Source organism: Octodon degus, unplaced genomic scaffold, assembly GCF_000260255.1.
Source record: "Octodon degus isolate 3935 unplaced genomic scaffold, OctDeg1.0 scaffold00122, whole genome shotgun sequence".
NCBI lineage: Eukaryota > Metazoa > Chordata > Mammalia > Rodentia > Octodontidae > Octodon > Octodon degus.
In genome coordinates this window covers 6,950,364-6,954,877 of record NW_004524698.1, presented here as the reverse complement: position 1 = coordinate 6,954,877, position 4,514 = coordinate 6,950,364, and the positions used below count along the sequence as shown (strand labels likewise).

Sequence of the window (4,514 nt, the reverse complement as noted above, 5' to 3'; positions counted from 1 at the left end):
TCTGCTTCTGTAACCCCACTTGCAAAACCCCTCCTCCCTTTGTCTTCTAGCTTAAAACCACCACCCACGGTCAGTTCCGGGCGCTCTCTGTTCCTGCGTGTTCAGACCGCCCTGTGTGCACACAGTTAATAAAATTCCCTTTGTTCTTTGCATGAGAGACCGACTCTTGGGGTCTTCCTTCGCGGCGACTCGACCCTTACAGACTATAATCTACACAGTGCAGAGTGCTGCAAGTTGAGCCTCAGGGACCGCGCGATTTTCGTCAGGGCCATAGCCGCGGGAGTCTGGGCTTTGTGGAAAGCGGCATCCTATTTCCAGAGCCTCCACAAGGAGTCCGCCAACCTGAAAAACTGGGTAGGTTGGGGACCGCCTGCCTGTAGCTGGGAATAACGCAAAGGCGCTACTGTAGACGTATTGTAATGGGACCACGAGGAAGTCACGTGACTGTTATGATAACGAGTAATAGGAAGTGCCATTAGAAGCGATAACTGGGGGCTGGGGAGATGGCTCAGTGGAATAAGCGCTTCCTTGGCAAGTGCAAGGGCCTGAGTTCAATCCCTGGTTCCACAAAAAAAAAAAAAAAAAAAAAAAAAAGTGATAACTGATGATATTTATACTTGATCGGATTACAGTACTAAAACCTCAACAGAGTAGTTGAACGCTATTGCCAGATTCAACTCTTGAGTTCTTTCTTCATCTTTCAGACATTGACTCAGTGCAGAATATTGGAGATGAGAACAGTATCCCACCGTGAAGTCGGGTGCGTTTAATATGTGACTTTGGGGGATGCAGATGTAGGTCAGAGTTAGAGGTGTTCTTTGCACAGTGGAGGCCTGGGGTTCGATTTCCAGCAGCCTAACAGCGTGACTTAGCTGTAATTTAGTTATCTGAGATGTAATGAAGTGGATATTTTAGTTGTAGTTTAAACGCTACATAAGTTTTTTGTACTTTTGGTACAGGGTCTCACTACATAGATCAGACTCTGATTCTCCTGCTTTCAGCCTCCCTGGGCTGAGAGCTGGGATCACAGGCGCTCACCACCACCCCCAGTCTCAATCACCTCCCACGCCATGTGGGGCAGGCGGCACAGCAAGCCAGTGATGGAACCCGGCAGCTGTGCTCTGCCTAAGCCGCCATGCTTTTGTCCGCACCGCTGTCTTTGCAGTGATGTAGAAACTGGGGATGGCTGTTTAAGCTACAGTCAGTATGGAACCGCATTAGCTGTGCTTTTTTTTTTTTTTTTTTTTGATCAGATGTAGTTAAGTGATATAAGAGCAGGCCTGGGGTGCAGGAGGCCCTGGGTTCAGTCCCCAGTACAGCCAGAGCACATGAATGTATTCCACCTCCCTGCAACCCTGGAGTGAACTCAGGCCCTTGTGCTTGCCAGGCAAGCACTTACTCTACTGAGCTACCTCTCCAGCCCCACATGTGTTCTTGTACACACATTATACATGTATGAACTAAATCATTTGCAGAAATGAGCTGTCCAGTGGGTTTTGGGTTTCATTTTGAGGGCATACAGGTAGTACTGAGGCTCGAGACCCCAGGAGCTTGATGCTGAGCTCCATCTTCCACTTGTAGTTTGTTCTCAGGTAATGTCCGTGTCTCCAGTTAAAGGATTTTGGACAGTGATGAGGTGTTTTCACTGCTCTGATGATCCCACTAATCACAGGAAGTGCCGTCAGAAGCAGTAACTGAGGAAAGTGCTCCTGGCTGACTGCAGTCACCCAGTGCACCAGATGCTGTTGTTGCTAAGCATTAAGTTGGTCTGAACTGTGACAACCTTTCTACATTCATGCTGGTTGCAGAGTGGCAGAAGATGCCAGCAGCTTAGTGTTACAGATGCCTTGAGTCACCTGTGAGGCCTGTGTACAGAGGTGCCACCCACCAACTTCTGCTCGAAGCCTGTTGGAGTGTGTTGGCCTTGGGTCAGGTAAGCTTTGGTATCTATAGAGATTGCTGGTGGTTGAGAATACCCAGCTGTTTGGTCAGATACTGGCAATTTCATTTGATTACCATAGTATTTGTGAATGTAGGCCTTGACTTTATAATCTGTTAATCTGAATAACTAGTGGAAAGACAGCATACAATGCAGCAACCATTGTGGAATTCCTATTTGGTGACATTTCATATCAGTGTAATTTATTTATTTGTTTATTTTGGGCAGAACCGGGGATTGAACTCAGGTCCCTGCTCTTGCCAGGGAAGCCCCCATTCCACTGAGCCATCTACCTGGCCCCAGTGTAATTTTTTTTTTTGTAATTTTAAAAATAATTTATATTGTCTTGACATATTAAAACAGGCTTGTGCCTTTGAAGATGCGCTATTAAGCAGAGATTTTAACACTAGGGAAGTTATTTGGGGTTTGTAGATTTAGTAATTGACGAAAGTGCCCCTTCTGTAAGGCTCTAAGGGACAGTACTAATAGAATGGTCTTACTACACTTGTAGATGTGGACGCTCTCTTGCATTTCCTGCTCTGGAGTCTTACCCTGTGTCCCCAGGTTTGGAGACAGTGCTGGAGTGCAGTGCTAGAGCTGGCAGCTGCCCAGCCCAGGAAGAGGTAAGCCTTGACCTGCACAGTGATTTGTCTTGGAGAACTAAGCTTCAGCTGCTTGTCAAAATTGGTTTAGAGGATATCAAATTGTTATGGGTTCTCAACACAGAAACCAGATCAAAATCTGATTATTAAATTTTATGAGCCTTGATTACCGGGCCCAGGACAACTTGACCATACTCACGCAGGAGAGGACAAACGGCGAGACAGCCTTAGAAGTACAGAGGTATTAAAGGTAAAAACTGTATCCTGTTTGGCAAACAAATTTGTCATTTAACATAGAACAGTACCTTGATGGACAGTGTGACCATTACTCAGCATACATTTTTTTCCTGGGAGCTTCGGTTCATCCTCCTGGCTTTGTTGTCCCCTTTAGTTTTCCCTTTGGTGGCATTTTAAACATAAAAGAATGCAAACCTGGCATTGTCTAATTCTTGTTTAAGGTACATCTGTGTACAATGGTCTTGATTACCATAGCAACACTTTTTAGTTGCTTTTGTATAGTTAGAAACATTTTGACCTTTACTTTGATTTATTTTGTAAGCCTATTCTGCTCTCAGTCTATTGATGATTTATCAATGGTACATTGAGCCTCCTTGTGGTCTTACAAGGAAGAAGCCACAGAAAGTTGAGCAAAGTAATTTTTTACATTTAGTTTTACATTAACTCATTACATTAGTTTCGCATTAACCCTTTATACAAATGATGAAATCACCAAAACTAGCCGAAATTACTGGCAGATTGGTAGTGGAGAACCTATGGTTTTCTGAAGATATAAGTACATTTATGATTTGAATGACTGCTTCTGGGAGCAGATAATGGTTCTAACAGTTTCTTTGCAGGCAGAGGGCTGGAAGCTGCCACTGATTGTGTTTGAGAATCTCTGACTGGATCCTTTGCTACAGAAGAAACAAGCTGCTTCCCTCCTGTATCAGAGGCCTTCTCAAGAGAACTGATGTATGTGGCAATTTTTTTCTAGGACAAGCATGCAGCATTGGGTGGTGGTAATTAACCTACCCAACAAACAGGAGCATCTGTGTCTTAGGATAAATGTATACTTGCAGATGTTATAATAAAGGATGGCTTTGGTGTTGATTCTTAGAAATATTTGAAATTTTGACTATTATAGGTGTGAAAGGAAGTTTGTAAAGATGTGGTCCATCTTGCCATGTTAACTATAGGCTTCAAGGGCAGAAACTGTGAAGTACTTGAGGCATCTATACTTGATCCCAATGTGCTGCCTTTATTTCTTTGATCATGTGAGTGTGGTGTCTCTGTACCATACTTAGTACAATGTGAGGACATGTCGATCCCTTTTTTTGTCCTGGGGATTGAACACAGCACTTAACAGTTGTTGGGCAAGTACTTTACCACTAATGTACATAGTCCTTTTGTTGCCTTTCTAATGTGTAATATTGTGGCTGGAATCTAGAGGTCACTTGATAATATTTTTTTTGGGGGGGATATAGTTTTTGATGGTATTAATGTAATGTAATTTTTTTTTTTTTTAGTGAGATTTTGGTTGGCACAGTCATAATGTAGCTTAAGAATGGTTTCAAATTTTGCTGGAAAAAAAAGAAGTTTTGCTGGAGTAGGGATTATCTACAAAGGCTTTAAAACTGAGAGGCCTAAAACCTTTTCTACATTGGGCTAGAGCCCTTAGAGCACCAACAGATGTTCATCAAGAGTTTGGGTTCATCTTTCAGATCCTGGGTTTTTAAGAGCCTTCTCTAGAGGGTTTTAATCATGCCTTCAAAGTATGGATAATTTTAAGAAGTAGAAAAGGAATATGTAAAAGGCCCCAAACCAAGCCAGTAAGTCTGTCCTCATCAAGACTCAACCGCTGGGCACTTTGTGGATATGAGGCTGTGCCAAGGCCTGGGCTTGCCAAGTGCCTTTGCTCTGGTGGCACCTGGCCTACCTTAGCCTCTGCCCTGTGGCATCCATGACAGTGTATA

The 4,514-nt window shown here is 43.6% G+C and overlaps 1 long non-coding RNA gene, 2 other non-coding genes and 1 pseudogene across 3 annotated transcripts; all 4 read left to right on the top strand.

The window, feature by feature from the left end:
• Positions 1 to 445: 445 nt before the first annotated feature.
• On the top strand, positions 446 to 513 carry LOC111812389 (annotated as a pseudogene).
• Positions 514 to 1,646: 1,133 nt separating this feature from the next.
• LOC111812386 lies at positions 1,647 to 1,719 on the top strand. Its single transcript, XR_002817895.1, has one exon. It is a non-coding gene; the product is annotated as a small nucleolar RNA SNORD49 (small nucleolar RNA).
• On the top strand, positions 1,653 to 3,619 carry LOC111812357. The gene is made up of 3 exons (XR_002817867.1): positions 1,653 to 1,933; positions 2,451 to 2,562; positions 3,399 to 3,619. It is a non-coding gene; the product is annotated as an uncharacterized LOC111812357 (long non-coding RNA).
• Positions 3,257 to 3,328, top strand: LOC111812394. The gene has a single exon (XR_002817902.1). It is a non-coding gene; the product is annotated as a small nucleolar RNA SNORD65 (small nucleolar RNA).
• Positions 3,620 to 4,514: the final 895 nt, after the last annotated feature.